Here is an 18,739-nt window from a genome sequence, read left to right as displayed (position 1 = left end):
TATTTGACCAGTCTGTGATTTTGTCCAGGTCTTCAGAGAGTGAGGAGGCTGCAGACTGCCGATCTGAGGGAAGAGTAATGGAGCGGCAGAGAGTGGAGTCATCAGCAAAGGGATACAGAGGATTTTCCAGAGAGTCGGAGAGATCATTGATAAAGACCAGAAAAAGCACAGGGCCCAGCACACTGCCTTGGGGAACTCCAGCCTGAACGGGAAGGGGAGATGAGAGAAATCCATTCAGGGCCACACGTTGACTACGACCAGAGAGGAAGTCCGCAAGCCATGCATGGAGATTTCCATGGATACCATAGGAGGAGAGTTTGGTGAGCAGAGCTGGGTGCCAGACCGTATCGAAGGCACGTGATATGTCAAGGGAGACAGCTCTGATTTCCTGTTTGGCATTGAGGACCTCCATCCATTGTTGAGACAGCAGAAGCAGCATGTCCAGAGTAGAGTGACCTGGTCTGAAACCAAATTGATGATCAGAGATCAAGCCATTGGAGAAGAGGAAAGATTTCATATCCGAAGCAATGATGGATTCCATGACTTTGCTGATAATTGGGAGCAGGCTGATTGGTCTGTAGTTGCAAGGATCTGTTTTTGCACCTTTTTTGTGTAAAGCGGTAATGTTTGCTGATTTCCAGGATGCTGGCAGATGACCTTGAGCAAAAGATAGGGTGAAAAGAACAGAGAGAGGGTGAGATAGAGCGGCAGAGCAGGATTTTAGGACCCGTGGGCTGATGACATCTGGTCCAGTTGCAGAATCAGAGTCGAGGTTTGACAAAAACTCCTCCACCTTGTCAGGAGAGAAGGTCACAGAGTCCAGGAGCAGTTTGGTTCGACTGGGAAAGGTGGGAACAGAGAGAGACGGTTTTGGGACTAAGGATTTTGAGGCAAACACAGAGTTGAGGCATTCGGCTTTGTCACGTGCGATGTCAACTGTGTGGCCATTTGAGGTAAGGGAGGGGATGGAGGGGGAACAAACACCAGAAACGGATTTGACCAGACGCCACCAGGATTTGGAGGAAGGAGACAGGTTTGAGAGTTCATTCTTGAGTGAGGAGTGATAGTGCTTCCTGGCACTCCTGAGGGTAGACACACACTTGTTCCGAGCTTGGTGGAAGGAACTGAGATTTCCTTCAGTTGGATTAGCCTTCCAAGAGGCAAAGGCAAGTTGTTTCAGGGCAACTGCCTCACCACAAGATTCAGTGTACCATGGACGGGAGGAAGGGTAAGACAACTGAAGGCGAGATGGGATAAATCTGTGCATGAGAGAGATCAGTTTGCTTTGGAAGAATTCCCAGGAAGAATTGATGTCAGAGGCAGTGGAGATGGGAGACCAATCCAGACGAATGATGGCTGCTTGAAGACCGTTCCAGTCGGCCTGAGTGAAATGCCAGACTCGTCGACGCTGAGGAGGCTCTCTGAGAATGGCCAGAGAGATGTCCACTTTGACAAGCACATGATCAGAAGAACCGATTGGAGCAGAAGAAGAGCAGCAGACATTAGCAGGGAAGTTAGTCATAATCAAGTCTAGAAGAGAAGATACTCCATTGGCTGAGATCCGGGTCGGGAAATTGACAGATTGTGTCAATCCCAGTGAGTCACAGAAGTCCTTTGCTGAGGTGCCATGACTGGTGAGAGAGGAACCCACACCCAACCAGGTGGCATGATGACAATTGAAGTCACCACATATGAGGAAGAGAGAGTTGGGATGAGTGGATAGAAGTTGGTCCATGTTGTCGGACAGTGAAATGTAGATGGAGTCATCACTGTTTGGGGGACGGTACAGAACACATATGAACAAAAGGTGGGAGCGGAGAGGAAGCCGTAGCCAGAGGTACTCCTGGGGGTGAAGAGGAGAGAGGGCAGTGCAAGGAGAGTGAGGAAGAGAGTTTTTGATAAAGATAGCCACCCCACCACCAGGCCGAGGCTCAGGTCTATCATACCGGAGGAGGGAGTAACCAGGAAGAGATATTAAGGAATCAGAGACATCTCGAAGGAGGAAAGTCTCTGTTAAGCAGATCAAGTCTGGATTGTCAGAAGCAACCTGTATGGAGAGATCAGTCAGGTTTGAGCGAAGGCCCCGGATGTTTGAGGTCCATACCGTTAATGAAGAGAGAGGGGGAGCATCGGGTACAGGACAGGGGAGGGGAGGAGTAGGGTAAGATGAAGGATGAGAGGGGGAGGTAGGAAGAGCAGTTGTTAGTGTGTCAGCGATTGCAGAAGAGTTCCAAGAAAGGGAAGGATGAGGAGGATGAAAGGTTTGAAGGTGAAGGGATGAGGCACAGTGAGGGGTTGTTTGAGGGGGGGCAGAGGAAAGAAGAACGTTGGGGGGGGGGGGGTGGAGGTATGAGATAGAAGGGAGACGAAGTGGGGAGGAGGCAGCTTCGAGGAGGAGGGGGGAGGAGGGAGAATTGGAGAGGAATGGTATGGGGGGAGATTTGAATGGGAGGGGTTGGGGGGGAGTTTTGAAGGGGAGGAGTGAGGGGGGAGTTTAGGAGGGGAAGGGCAAGGGGGGAGTTCAGGAGTGGAAGGGCAAGGGGGGAGTTCAGGAGTGGAGGGGCAGGGGGGGAGTTTAAGAGTGGCGGGGCAAGGGGGGAGTTTAGGAGTGTCGGTGCAAGGGGAGGGATTTGGATGGGAGGGGCAAGAGGGGAGTTTAGAAAGTGGATGATTAATGAAAGACGAACATTGAAAACAAATTGGGTTTGTTGTGATTTTCAAGTTAGCAATCCGGTTCAGAATGATGGAGGAGGGATGGAATGAATGTGAATTTAGACCATGTAGTGAGGGAGACGTATAAGATATTGAATTTCTTTTTTTTGAGGTGGAATGAGTTGGAGAGGAAATTGAGAAAAGCCTTTTAAATAGGAAGAAAAACAGCGTGTTGTAAAATACCACTGAGTAAAACACTGAAGGGGAAAGGTTATACATATTTAAATAATATTTAAACAGAACCGTGAACAATCTTATGTGCACAAAAAATACCAACGGGGGGAGAGCCGAGAGGGACCACCACGAGTCACGTGAAGGGCAAACGGTCAACTTCTTTCATTGGTTAAACGTGGCACAAGTAGGAACCGCTCAGAATCGGGTTTCGTCCCTGTTAACGGCCCGGCTCGCATTCCGCTCGGCGTTTCCACCAATAGCCGTGGTTCGGGCGGGAGTTATTTCCCTGCTTTACGGTCGGGTTAGTAATTAGGTATTTGGGACTAAATTGACCAATCACCCTACCTAATACCGACCGGAAGGAGCGTATAAACCCCAGGACTCGGGTCGGCCAGATAACAAGACAAGTGGATTAACCCCCCACCCCCTCCCCCTTGATAAGGGGAGCGCCGACGGCCGAGATCCGTAACAATATTTTATTTGTGCAGTAATACATTTTAAAACATTCGATGAAAAAAAAAGGTAAAACTACCCATGCTGCAACTCATGCACCACTTTAAGGAATGGCCATCTTCTGTACTATACTGTACTATAAGAGAGCCATTTGTCTGTGTCTGGGACGTGTGTGTGTATCGTTGGTTATTATCTCCATTTGCGAGTTTCAGGAGGTGGAACAGAGTCCTCCCAGGACCAAAAGTATCCAACTCCGCTTCGGTAAGGGATCACGGTTCACGGACCACCCTGTTCAACGTTTTCAGAGTTTTGTTCCAAGGGCGCTTTTCAGGAATGTCACCGAAACACGGATTGCCTCCAGTTGTATGTCATCTGTGGTAATATTCCCGGGGATGGTTTTTTAAATCTTAGTGAGGTTCTTCTTCATCATTGATGTTGCTCAAATTAACACTGGTACAATTTTGATGCTCTTCAGCTTCCAATCAGAGTACGCCAGTACTCTCTATGTAGGGATGGCGCGGAAAAAAACGTCGCTCCCATCTGACACATGCAAAACTAAAGTTGGATTATCTTCTTTAAAAACTCACTTCGGCTACATATGAGAGCCTGCCTGGTCTGTTCAGCTGATTGTCGAGGTAGGGATCACTTTTCAGTTCTCCAGACCAAGGCAAAAGCAAAATAAGGCAAAATAACGAGATCGATCAAACCCGGGATTTCATCTTCTTGTGCATGATAATAAGAATCTTCTTCAGATGGAATATTTCCGAGCTGCCTCGATCAATGGCAATGATTCTGCTACCATTCGATAGAGTTTTACTTCCTGCAACATCCTTTGGTATTATTCTCGTAGCTTTAAAGGATTCCATGATAAGTCCGGAAAACGACGTTCCGATGCAAAAGACAGGACTGGGGAGGGTGTTGCTGTGACTGTCAATCAGGTTGATGGGAGCGGAGCCGCAAGACACATTTGCCTCCGTGTCGGCATTATGCATGATAATGTGAATGTGGAATCAAATAATATCAGCAGAAATATCATGTCTCGTGAAATGCCTTGTTTTTCATTGTTACATTTATAAAAAATAAAATAATAGTGAGGTACCAGTTCCATACACCGCACACGGGACACGTGATCACCATCCCTCCAGTCATGGATCAAGGCAAAAGCAAACCACGTGATCAATAACCATCTCAAGTCACAGTTTCTTGGCGCCAGATTCGTTACATCGGCGCATCGTGGATGGCGTCGTATAAACAGCCTGAACAAGGAATCCACGGGAATTGAATCTATTACTCGTACCCTACTGCAAAGCCGCAATGAGCTGGCGTAGCCAAAGCCTCTTGCCACTATTTTACCCATCACTATGGCATTAGTAGGTTAGGTAGTTGGTAGTAGGTAGGTGTTGTTGTTGGTACCGTACCGAGTTCAAAAAGACAACATTTGCATTCTGGATGAGATGAAAATTTATAAAATTTCCTTCTTTATTAATTCGGTGAATTCCGTCTCAATTTCGGATATTTCCCGCCGTGAAAAACTATCCCCTTCGGCCGCGAGATTTCTAAAAAATAATTCTTCGTCAATTTTAGAATATTTGACGCCGTTTTCAGCCTCCGAAACGCGGTAATAAGCGTTTTTGAAATATTTTTTCAAATACTCGAATCTCATTATTTCCGGTGTTTGGTGACGATTTTCGTTGAAGATAACCAGGGCCCATGCGGGCCCGGGGAACGAGGTTGGTCTTAAAGTATTTTAATTACAAATTAGAGGTGCATGAGATTGTGAATCAAAAAAAGATGTGTGAAACAAACTCCTATTGAACTTTTTCGCAATTTTTGATGCATGCTTCCGCATCGGCAAGATGGCGGCCTCCATCGAGCGATTTGGTGCGTCAAAGCTTCGAAATTCTCAAAGGATTCAGCAAAATCTGGCTTTTCAACATAATACGTTTGCGTTAATTTACAACACAGGCTTCGCTGGCGATAAATGGAGGTGTGTGTGTATGTGTGTGCATCACATACTTTTTGACGTCAATTAATTAAGTGCTATTCAAATGTACCTTTTAACCCTTTAGACTGCTGAGACCCGTTAGACCTTGGAAGACCCTTTAGCACAGATGACCCAGGTGACCTTTAAAACCCAGATGACCCAAAAGTCCCTGAGGACCCAAAAGACAAAAGTCCCCAAGGACCCAAAAAGTCCTTGATGACCCAAAGGTCCCTGATTACCCAAATCACCCAAAAGTCCACAACAACAACAACATGCATTTTAAGGCCATTTTCCCTGCGAGAGCGGGGGTTAGCCTTGCGGTCCCCATGACAATCTTCTCCATTTTGCCCTATTTTCTGCATCTCTCCTTGTTAACCCCCTTGCCCGCATTTCTTCTTCCACCATCTTTAGCAGTCTTTCTCGGTCTTCCCCGTCCTCTACTTCCTTCGACATTCATTTCCATCACTCTTCTCAACCAGTCACTTTCATCCTTCCTCAACACATGACCAAACCATCTCAACCTGTTCCTCTTCACAGCATCAATCACAGGCTCTATTCCCATCATCTTTCGCAATTCATCATTTGTCTTCCTCTCTCTCAACGATACTCCGCATATCCACTTAAATATTCGCATTTCCACCCTTTCCAGCCTTCGTTGCTGCTCTACGTTCATTACCCATGTCTCACTCCCATAAATCATAACACTTCTCACACATGCAGCATACACCTTTCCCTTCAGCTTCAACGACACTCCCCTCCTCATCAGCACGCCACTCAGTTCCCAAAACTTCTTCCATGCACATCTCACTCTAGCAACCATTGCCGAGTCTGATCCACCTTCTCCATTCAGCATGTCTGCGAGGTAGCAAAATGTTTTCACACCTTCCAGCTTCATGCTGTCTCCAAGATCCAACTCAACATTTCCTCCATCTGCAGCTCCCTCTGTGCACACCTTACATTTGAATGTAGCTGCCACACTGGTTAATGACCCTCTCAGACCACTGCATTTTTGATGAACCCACTCAGCGCAAATTGCACGTTGAATGGAGTTCATTCCGACACCCTTCCTGCACACAGCACATGGCCACTTCACAGTTCTTTCCACATCACCACATGCTTTACGACTTGCCATCACCTTCGTCTTTCCGATATTCACCTTCAGACCTTTTGTCTCCATACATTCCTTCCACTTGTTCATCTTTTCCTTTGGTCCATCCATACTTTCCGCAATCAACACCAGATCATCTGCATACAACAACTCCCACGGTAAACCCTCCTTTATGTTCTGAGCCAGCACCTCCATCACAGCTACAAATAGTAGTGGACTTAGTACCGACCCCTGATGCACTCCCACCTTCACCTCAAACTCACCACTGTTCCCGTCCTTCGTCCTTACAGCTGTGCATATTCTTTTGTATATTGCCATCACTACTCTGATCAACCATTCCTCCACTCCTAACTTCCTCAATGCCCATGTCAATACTTCGTGTGGAACCCTATTGAATGCTTTCTCCAGATCAACAAACCCATGAAAGAACTTCTTCCTCTTCTCCATGTACTTCTCCTGCAACTGCCTCACAATAAAGAGCGCGTCTGTCGTTCCTCTTCCTGGCATAAATCCAAACTGCATTTCGTCGATCTTCATGTTCTTCCTTATCCTCCTCTCCAACACCCTTTCCAATACCTTCATTCCATGTTCCAATAACTTTATCGCTCGGTACGAGCCACACTCCAGAGGGTCACCTTTCCCCTTGCATAGAGGGACGAGGGTACTCAGTTCCCAATACACTGGAATGCGGCCTTCTTTCACCACCAGATTACAGATCTCTGTCATTCTCTTCACACCCCAACTTCCTGCTGCCTTCAACATATCTCCCACAACTCCCGTCGGCCCACCGCCTTTTCTAATCTTCATTGCTTTTATCGCTTCCTCAACTTCCTTCTCAGTTATCTTCTCTGCCGGTCCTAAAACTGGGTTACTCTCGATGTTGCCATCCCATTCATTCTCTGTATTCAACAGCATTTCCATATATCTTTTCCATCTTCCTTTAATTCCATCTGGGTCCACAACGATTTGTCCCACTTCATCCTTCAAGCAACTCACCCCAATCACATCACACCTCTTTCACTATCTGCTTTGCAATCCTGAATACCGCTCTCTGACCCTCTTCCGAATCCAAGCGTTCTCCGAACACTTTCCTACATGCCTCCTGCGCCTTTGCTACCTCTTTCTTTGCAGCCTTCTTGGCTGCCTTATAACTTTCATGCTCTGCTTTTTCTGCTCCCGTACCCTTAGCCTTCTGCCACTCCTTGAACTTCTTCCTCTTCTCGTCAATCCTCTTTCCAACTTCATCATCCCACCGCTATATTTCCGCGTGCCTCGGTGGTCCTTTTGTCCATCCACATACCTCACCAACGGCTCCCAACAGACTCTTTCATTGACATAAAACCACTTTCAAGCTCAACCACATCATCCTCTACCCTACTCAGCCTCTCTTTTGATGCCTCCCTTACTGTCACCTCTTTCAACCTCCACACCTTCATTCTCGGTTGGTACTTCACCCGCCGAGCTCTCCTCGCACCTTTCACCCTTATGTCGCAGACAACCAAGTGGTGCTGTGAAACAGCCTCCTCCCCCGGGTTCACCTTTGTGTCCCGGAGGTGCCCCCTATCTCGCCTACGCAACATCAGGTAGTCAACGGTTGTCGTCGACCCACCTGACGTGTATGTAACAAGCTTATTATCCTCTTTCTGGAAATGAGTATTACAAATCAACAAATCAGCTCCATCAGCAAACTCCAAAATCCTTGTGTTACGTGGTCCCCTCGGTGAATACCTGGTCTCGGTGACCCCCGGACCGTGAGAGGAACTTCGCCAGAAAGCTGTATTATATATGCGCTTTCGCCACGCAATCCACATGAATTTCACCCAAGAGACAACTGATGTTCAAGGATATATTTCAATGGTAATGATACCATACAATTTCAACGATACAACCACGGAGATTTTCCCCGAGCAATCAACAATACACAACCATCAACAATTCCCAACCCACAATCAATTCCCTATGATTAAGATGGCCATCTTATATACGTGTGTCCCGGTGAGTACTCACGACCCCCTTTTGGTCTCGGTCCCGCACAATGTCTCTGGGCCCCTCCTGACCAAGATGATGGTCGGCGTCGCCGCACTCGGGCGGTTGAACGAACCCTGGGTGGACGTGTTTCCACCGGGCAGGTATCGTACCCGGCACCCCGGCTACAGCCCCTCGCGGCCTCGCGAAGCGGGGACGGGAAAGCAAGCCAAAAGCCCCACGCCGCTTGCCAGGCGTGTTAGGCCCCAACAGGCGACCCGTACGCGTCTTTTTAGACGGTGTCGCGCACGGCGCCAAACGATGGGTCGGTGCACGGCCACACGACAGTTTGCCGTCCACCGGGCAGGTATCCGTCCCGGTAACTCCTCTCGCCAGACAGGCTCGGGAACGCCGCTTTTCCACACGGCTCAATCAATCCCACCTTTCGTCGGTGCGGGGCGAGGAAGAAGAATCCTCGTCCTTTTTTCCTCGTGTCTTTTCCCTTCCGTTTCCGGTCACTTCCGTTTCCGGCCACTTTTCCAGAAGGGCTCCTGACCCTCCAACCACAACAACTACACAACAACTTAATATACTACACACGGATAAGCAAAGACCTGAATGGTAATTCACATACATTCACATAAATATGTAACACTCTCCCCCTTCAAGAAAGAAAGTTTGAACCCAGCGAAAACTTTCTTTGCCGGCCAATTTGGAGAAACAAACCAGATAACTCAACCCCCCCACATTATCAGTTCCCCCCGGGCACAGTTATCACTTAAAAATAAAGCAACCAAAATTTCCCCACAACCCCTCCAGATTACTCACTCTGGACTAAGCACCAGCAACGACATTGTCCCTGCCAAATCAAACTCCATCTCATGACCCTCTGACTTTGACCGTCAGTTTCTTGTGAATGAAGGTTAAGGGGTTGATCAAAGATCCAAAGTTAAGCCACTCGATAGCACTTTTTCCGGGAGGCCAAGCCGAGTATTCACTACATGGATGCCTTTAGGAACGTGGAGTTCATGGTTAGTCCGTGCAGGAAAGTTCTCTACCTGGGCGCCTTGAGGAACGTGGAGTTCACGGTTAGTCCGTGCATGAAAGTTCACTACATGGACGCCTTTAGGAACGGCGTTCACGGTTAATCCGTGTAGGAATCTTGGCTCGGCGGCTCCGCCGCATTCAGTGCTTCAACTTCTCAGAACTTCCCTAATACTTAGGGTGGGACCACTTGTCCCTGTATTCCCATGAATAGCGGTCTCCTTCTCGGCCACTACTTTGCCAATCCTTCCTTCGGGAGCGGCCGTAACTCAGGGAGCCTCCATAATAATATTGATTGCGGCCACCACCAAAACTACCGCCCAGTTGTCCTCTCCTGTAGACCTCTCGACGTCTACGAAATGCCTTCCTTACGGTTATGGTCCGACCCTCCAAATCCTTGCCATTCCAATTCTTCTCTGCCTCTCTGGCGTCTTTTGTGCTGGCAAACGTGACAAAGCCGAACCCTCTTGACTGTTGCGTTTCCCAGTCTCTTACCAACCGCACTTCCACCAGCGGCCCATATCTGTTGAAGACAGAGGTCAGAACTTCTTCCTCTGTTTTGAAGTTCAGTCCCCCTACAAATAACTTGGCACTTTTGTCGCCATCCCGAGCTGGTGTGGCGTTATTTTCCCTGCTGGGCTCTTTACCAACCCTCAGGTTACCATAAACTTGACCCCCGGCCAAATCATTCCCGATAACCACAGATACACCCTCTACAGGAAGCGTGGCTTGTAAACCGATGGTGACCGGTCCTGACACCAAATCGGACTCCAAATGGATGACATGAAGGGGAGCACTAACACCGCCCCCGATCCCCTGTAAACCAACACTATCCCCCGTTGCCGTCTCCTCGGACCAGGGCAAAATGCCTTCAAGCATTAAAGATTGATGTGCCCCTGTGTCCCTCAATATCCTAACCGGTTTCCGGTTAGTCGAGGCTCCATCCCGTGACACAAACCCCTCTGAAATAAATGGTTGGTAACCCTTTTGATGGCGATTTCTCACAATGGCCATTCGTTTGGAGTCGTCGTAGTCGGACTCTGCTCTGGGTCTTCGCTTTTCATGCGGTAACAACTGGACATCAAGTGTCCAGGTTTCTTGCAAAAAGCACAAGTAGGCCCGGAGGAAAAACTCGTGGTCTGCCTCGGGCCCCCCGAACTATAAGTTTGTCTTGGGCCCGCATCCCTCTGATTTCGAACAGGTGGGGTATCATAGTTGTCCCCATAATCATCTCGAGGCCGCCGCCATGTATGGTCGTTCTCCGCACCTGCTGTTCCCCACCTCCCCTGCGGAGATCTAGGCAAGGAGTTAGGTTCGTGGACCCCTATTCGGTGGGTTAAGGCATATAATCATCTGCCATGGTGGCTGCGTCCCACAACTTTGGTACTTTCTTTTCCTGCAGGTACACTTTGGTGTCCTCGTGGACACACTGCTGGAATTCCTCCACCAGGATCAAGTCCCACAATGTCTCGAAGTCTTTCCCGACTCCTTTTGACTCACACCACCGATCAAACATGTTTTCTTTCACTCTGGCAAACTCCACATGGGTCTCACTCTCCCTCTTCCTGGCATTCCTGAATTTTTGCCTGTAAGCTTCCGGAACCAACTCATACGCTTTGAGGATGTGCGTCTTCAGTACCTCATAATCTGCACATTGGTCCATTGGTAGCGCCGAATAAATTTCCTGAGCTTTGCCCACCAGCACACTTTGCACGAGTATGGTCCAGGCCTCCTCCGGCCAGTTTAATTGTCGAGCCACTTTCTCAAAGTGTGGAAAAAATTTCGCAACTTCTTTTTCACTGAACGGTGGAACCAGCCTCACATGTCTGCCCACATCCCAGGTTTTCTGGTTAGGTGTCGACCCCGTCAGCAAGGGTGGTGCCTCTCCCCGTTCTCTCATTAACTCCAGCTCCTTGAATTTGATTTCTTGCTGAAGCTCCATGTCACGTTCCTTTAATTCCCTTTCCGCTTTTCTCTCCTCTGCTTCGAGGTCCCTTGCAGCTCTCCTCTCCTCCGCTTTTCTCCCTTCTAACCTTTCCTGGAGTTCTCTTTCCACTCTCCTTTCCTCTGCTTGTTTCTCTTCTCTCCTCTCTTCTGCTTTCCTTTCTTCTTCTGCTCTTTCCTTTTCTGCTTTCCTTTCTTCTTCTGCTCTTTCCTTTTCTGCTTTCCTTTCTTCTTCTTTAATCCGTTCCTGGCTCCGTAATTGCAACTCCAGTTTCCGGAGCTCAACGTCTTCTGGTTCTTCGGGTAGCCACTCCCAGGCTAACTCGTCCCATGTTCCTAATCCCACCATAGATTCTATCACCGTGGCCTGCAACTCTGCCTTCCTCAAATTAGTTCGGACCTCCAAGTTAAAATGTTTGGCCAATTTCAAGAGGTCCGACTTTAGCAACGCTCGGAACTGTGCCTCACTCGGGGTTACCACAAAGTTCTGTGCCACAAACGCCATGGTGCCTATCGTTAACACCTGTTAACCTTCACCCAAGACTTTACCCCAATTTCTCAAAATTTTTTTACCAATTAATAATTAATTAATAAATTTTAATTAATAAAAAAATATTATTTTATTATGTTATACAATTTGAAATCCCGGACGTAGACCCAATTGCGAAACCGCAAATCGTAATTTGGACGAGCCCCCAATTCTGTTACGTGGTCCCCTCGGTGAATACCTGGTCTCGGTGACCCCCGGACCGTGAGAGGAACTTCGCCAGAAAGCTGTATTATATATGCGCTTTCGCCACGCAATCCACATGAATTTCACCCAAGAGACAACTGATGTTCAAGGATATATTTCAATGGTAATGATACCATACAATTTCAACGATACAACCACGGAGATTTTCCCCGAGCAATCAACAATACACAACCATCAACAATTCCCAACCCACAATCAATTCCCTATGATTAAGATGGCCATCTTATATACGTGTGTCCCGGTGAGTACTCACGACCCCCTTTTGGTCTCAGTCCCGCACAATGTCTCTGGGCCCCTCCTGACCAAGATGATGGTCGGCGTCGCCGCACTCGGGCGGTTGAACGAACCCTGGGTGGACGTGTTTCCACCGGGCAGGTATCGTACCCGGCACCCCGGCTACAGCCCCTCGCGGCCTCGCGAAGCGGGGACGGGAAAGCAAGCCAAAAGCCCCACGCCGCTTGCCAGGCATGTTAGGCCCCAACGGGCGACCCGTACGCGTCTTATTAGACGGTGTCGCGCACGGCGCCAAACGCTGGGTCGGTGCACTGCCACACGACAGTTTGCCGTCCACCGGGCAGGTATCCGTCCCGGTAACTCCTCTCGCCAGACAGGCTCGGGAACGCCGCTTTTCCACACGGCTCAATCAATCCCACCTTTCGTCGGTGCGGGGCGAGGAAGAAGAATCCTCGTCCTTTTTTCCTCGTATCTTTTCCCTTCCGTTTCCGGTCACTTCCGTTTCCGGCCACTTTTCCAGAAGGGCTCCTGACCCTCCAACCACAACAACTACACAACAACTTAATATACTACACACGGATAAGCAAAGACCTGAATGGTAATTCACATACATTCACATAAATATGTAACACTTGCACCTTCACCATTTCTCACACTATATCCGTAACCCCCATGAACTCCCTCAAAACCGTCCATACTCCTTCCCACATGTCCATTTAGGTCTCCTCCCACCACAACAACTTCCTCATCTTTCACGTTTTCCATCAGCTTCTCAATCGCACACCAGAACTTGTCCTTATCTTCATCGCTCCGACCAACCTGCGGAGCATATCCCGAGATGACGTTCACCAAGAGCTTTCCAATCATCATTTTCACCATCATCAACCTTTCACTCACTCGAGGCACACTCACCACACTGTCAACAAACTCCTCAGAAAACAGGACACCAACACCATTCATGCCCTCCAGGCACCCTTGCCACACAAACTTGTATTTCTGTCCCTGCCTACCCCTTCACCATTCTCACACCACTTCCCTTCCATCTCGTCTCTTGCACTCAATATATGTCCATTCTTCTTCTGATCAATACTTCCACCACTTCTCCTGATCTCCCTGTCATTGTCCCTACATTCCATGTCCCAAACCTCAGAAACCGATCTCCACTTTGGGCTGTACCCTGCCCATATGTAGTTGTAATTGTCATGGTTCTCTTTTCGAGGCAATGTTTTTATGGTCGGATGCCCTTCCTGACGCCAACCCTCTTAGTCACCTCTTACGACATGCAGGGATACGGTGTACCTATTCTAAACCAGGGTACACACCAAAAGTCCTTGATGACCCAAAAGACCCAGATGCCCCAAAAGTCCCCGAGGACCCAAAAGTCCATAATGACCCAAAAGACCCAGATCACCCTTAAAGTCCATGAGGACCAAAAAGTCCCCAAGGAACCAAAAAGGCCTTGATGACCCAAAAGTCCCCAAATCACCCAAAAGTCCACAAAAGTTATTGATGACCCAAAAGACCCACATGACTCAAAAGGCCCCAAAGAGCCAAAAGTTCCCGAAGATCCAAAAGCCCCCAAAAGACCCGGATAACCAAAAAGCCCAGATGAACCAAAAGTCCTTGATGACCCAAAAGTCATTGATGAACCAAAAGACCCTAATGACCCAAAAGTCCCCAAAGAGCCAAAAGTTCCCAAAGATCCAAAAGCCCCCAAAAGACCCGGATAACCAAAAAGCCCCGATGAACCAAAAGTACCCCAAAAACCAGGATGATCCAAAAGTCACCGAGGACCAAAAAGACCCAAATGACTCAAAAGTCCCCGAACACCCAAAAGTCACCAAGGACCCAAAAGTTCCCGAAAATCCAAAAGTCCCCAATTAAAATTTGGTCCAATGGACCAATGGGCCCCCGAGTTGAATAAGTTTTGAACTGACATTTGGTGATTCTTTCATCTTTGTTTTGGCATACTGCATCACCTGGAGTGGTCAATGGTCAATTAATTAATGTTTAAATAAAAAGATCCTAGTTTCCTTATGTCTATGCCCTCTTACCTATGGCAACTGGGATTGGGGATTTGGGAGAGGAACGTTGAAGCAGGGGGTGGGGGAGAAGTGGAGGGGTGGGGGAGGAAAGAGGGAAAATTGTTATTTAAAAAAAATAAAAAATTATGCCAGACACACTCAGTGCACCACTGGTGAGCACGTCTATAAAGTTTGCACTGCAACATTTGTAAAACAGTAGTAGGAACATCATCTACTCAAATATAACAATAATTATTCAGACGGTGTATTTCTCAGCTGGGCCTCTCTCAATGGCAATGACTGGAGTTATACTTGGTGCAGAATCCTTTGTTATAATTTGTTTCTCCAGTTAAATATTTACAGATACTCTCTGAGAGAGTGTTCTCTCGTGCTCAACCGAGACCATCGTAGTTTGGCAAGGCCACACCTTTCCGCACGGCGACTCGATCAAGCCTCAACCTTGATATGCGCATGTACAGATAAGAAAGCATGTCACGTGTACAGTGTGCTTGACTAACGTCTTTCTGATGATTTATAGTGACTGTATTTTTGTCTGGCGAGAATCTACTTAAGTATTACCGAGGTCTTCTGATTTCTCAGAACCAGCATTTGTATACTTCAGATAAATACTGATATCTTGTCTTGATAAAGTTCTTCATTGAAGTAAATTTTACAAAACTATTATCAGAGAGTGTGCTGGCACTGTCGACTCGACGTACTAACGTAGGGATGACATGGATAAAAAAAATGCTGGCCCCACCCACTGATACAAAACAAAAGTTGGAGTATCTCTTCATACTCTCGTCATAGTTAATCAAGGACACTTGCAGTTTGAGTGTATGATTTGTTTTCTTGGTGTCAATAAAAACCACAGTAAAAACCACGAGTGTCTTTCACGTCTGGCTGTGTATAAATAAATTCCTCTAGAGAGGCTCCGCCCCCCCCTCTGTCCCCACCCTATTGGTTAGAGGGAAACCACACCAGTTATTTTGGCATTTCCAAGTGCAGGTCATTGTGTGGCATGAGGCTGGATGAACACATTACTCTTTGCGAAATGGGCAATAAGACAGAGCTGCAAGATACAGTCAGGGTTACGTAAGACAATATAGGAACATGTGCAGTGTTTGACATTGCTGACAAAGATATCTTGGCACTTTTGCTCCAAGATTGTGTATCCTCTGAGTACCGTACCATTGTATTATTCCACATTGCAAACAATTACAGAAACAAGTACACATACATTCAAAGTACACCACCCCCATGCCAAATAATTAAATATCCTACAGCGCGGCATTGCCGGGGCGCCTCTGGCGCCCGGCAATACCGCAGTGCAGCTCATTGAGGCTGCATTGGGAGGGAGAGGTGTACACTAATTGATTGATTAATTGTATAATTAAAATCAATAAAAGATTATCACAAAATATTTTCATAATCAATTGGCTAATCGCATAACTAAACCACTAGTGCTTCATGCGAAGATGTATCTTTTAGAAATTTAATTAAATAAGTCTTTTATAAAAAATTAAATAATTAATTGATTACTCAATAAATAATTAATCGATTAATCAAGAAATAATTAATAGATGAAATGTTTAATCAATAAATCAAAAATATCCTTGATAGCCACATCACTTGGTCACTCATGTCCAAATATTAGCTTCCCAGCTCAAAAGGTGCCCGAGATATTGGCCAAATGAGAAAGAAAATAAATAAATGATTAATAATGAAAATAAATAAATAATAGTCATAAAAAAATTAAATTATTAATCAATTTGGTCAGAGAACACATAAACTACCACTATTTCATCAGAATGTGTAACTTTAAAATTTTTTTAATTTATGTCATTAATGAAATAATTAAATAATTAATCGATTAATTGATTAATTAATAAATCAAAAATATCCTTTGCAGCCAAATCACCTGGTCATTGGCATGTCCAAATATCAGCTTCCTAACTCAAAAGGTGCCTGAGTTAATGGTCAGAAGAGAAAGGAAATTTGATTAATTAAATAAGTACTTAATTAATCGCTAATAATTAAATAACTCCTCAATTTATTGATTAATCAAAAAAAAAATACTGTTTTTGACAAAGGACTTGCTCACTACTGTGCCGAAATTTCAGCTTCCTAGCTCAAAGGATGGCTGAGATATCACCCGGACAAGCAAGAAAGAAAACAAACAAACAAGAAAGCAAGAAACCAGAGTGAAAACTGAGTACTCTCTTTCAGCGTGCGTCACTGCCGAGCCCCCTTTGGTGCCCGGCAATGACGATTTGCAATGCCTGGAGATGGCATAGGAAAGGAGCGGTGTACAACAAACAAGAAAGAAACCAGAGTGAAAACTGAGTACTCTCTTTCAGCGTGCGTCACTGCCGAGCCCCCTTTGGTGCCCGGCAATGACGATTTGCAATGCCTGGAGATGGCATAGGAAAGGAGCGGTGCACAACAAGTACACATACATTCAAAGTACACCGCCCCATGCCAAATAATTAAATATGCTGCAGCGCGGTATTGCCGGGGCGCTTCCGGCGCCCGGCAATACCGCAGTGCAGCTCATTGAGGCTGCATTGGGAGGGAGAGGTGTACACTAATTGATTGATTAATTGTATAATTAAAATCAATAAAAGATTATCACAAAAATATTTTCATAATCAATTGGCTAATAGCATAACTAAACCACTAGTGCTTCATCCGAAGATGTATCTTTTAGAAATTTAATTAAATAAGTCATTTATAAAAAATTAAATAATTAATTGATTAATCAATAAATAATTAATCGATTAAATGATTAATCAATCAATCAAAAATATCCTTGATAGCCACATCACTTGGTCACTGTCATGTCCAAATATTAGCTTCCCAGCTCAAAAGGTGCCTGAGATATTGGCCAAATAAGAAAGAAAATAAATAAATAATTAATAATGAAAAAAATAAATAATAATCATAAAAAAATTAAATTATTAATCAATTCGGTCACAGAACACATAAACCACCACCATTTCATCAGAATCTGTAACTGAAAAAAAAAATTTTTTTTAGTAATTCATCTAATAATTAAATAATTAATTCGTTACATTGATTAATTGATTAATCAATAAATCAAAAATATCCTTGATAGCCACATCACTTGGTCACTCATGTCCAAATATTAGCTTCTGAGCTCAAAAGGTGCCTGAGATATTGGCCAAATGAGAAAGAAGACAAATAAATGATTAATAATGAAAATAAATAAATAATAATCATAAAAAAATTAAATTATTAATCAATTCGGTCAGAGAACACATAAACCACCACCATTTCATCAGAATCTGTAACTTAAAAAAAAAAAAAATTTTTGGTCATTAATCAAATAATTTAATAATTAATCGATTAATTGATTAATTGATTAATTAATAAATCAAAAATAGCCTTTGCAGCCAAATCACCTGGTCATGGGCATGTCCAAATATCAGCTTCCTAACTCAAAAGGTGCCTGAGTTAATGGTCAGAAGAGAAAGGAAATTTGATTAATTAAATAAGTACTTAATTAATCGCAAATAATTAAATAACTCCTCAATTTATTGATTAATCAAAAAAAAAAATTACCGTTTTTGACAAAGGACTTGCTCACTATTGTGCCGAAATTTCAGCTTCCTAGCTCAAAGGATGGCTGAGATATCGTCTGGACAAACAAACAAGAAAGAAAACAAACAAGAAAGAAAACAAACAAACAAGAAAGAAACCAGAGTGAAAACTGAGTACTCTCTTTCAGCGTGCGTCACTGCCGAGCCCCCTTTGGTGCCCGGCAATGACGATTTGCAATGCCTGGAGATGGCATAGGAAAGGAGCGGTGTACAACAACCAGAGTGAAAACTGAGTACTCTCTTTCAGCGTGCGTCACTGCCGGGCCCCCTTCGGTGCCCAGCAATGACGATTTGCAATGCCTGGAGATGGCATAGGAAAGGGGTGGTGTACAACAAGAAAGAAAGAAAGAAAACAAACAAACAAACAACCAGAGTGAAAACTGAGTACTCTCTTTCAGCGTGCGTCACTGCCGAGCCCCCTTCGGTGCCCAGCAATGACGATTTGCAATGCCTGGAGATGGCATAGGAAAGGAGCGGTGTACAACAAGTGAATAAAAAAATTTATGCGAAATTAAAAAGGAAATGTATGGATGACAAACTACAGTCTAAAAAAGGTCCAAAACAAGATAGGGATGATGTTGGTTTAGAGAGTAGCTAACAGTATTGTCATCACATAACAATCCCTTCATCACTGTCACCAGACTATTGTCTTGGGAGAGGCCGAGCTAAAAGTATTAGAAGCTCCGATATTTCATTTCTGCGTAAGTATAAGAAGCTCCT

This window comes from Myxine glutinosa, chromosome 1 (genome assembly GCF_964187855.1).
Source record: "Myxine glutinosa chromosome 1, kmMyxGlut1.1, whole genome shotgun sequence".
NCBI classification, from domain to species: domain Eukaryota; kingdom Metazoa; phylum Chordata; class Myxini; order Myxiniformes; family Myxinidae; genus Myxine; species Myxine glutinosa.
This window is presented reverse-complemented; position numbering follows the sequence as displayed.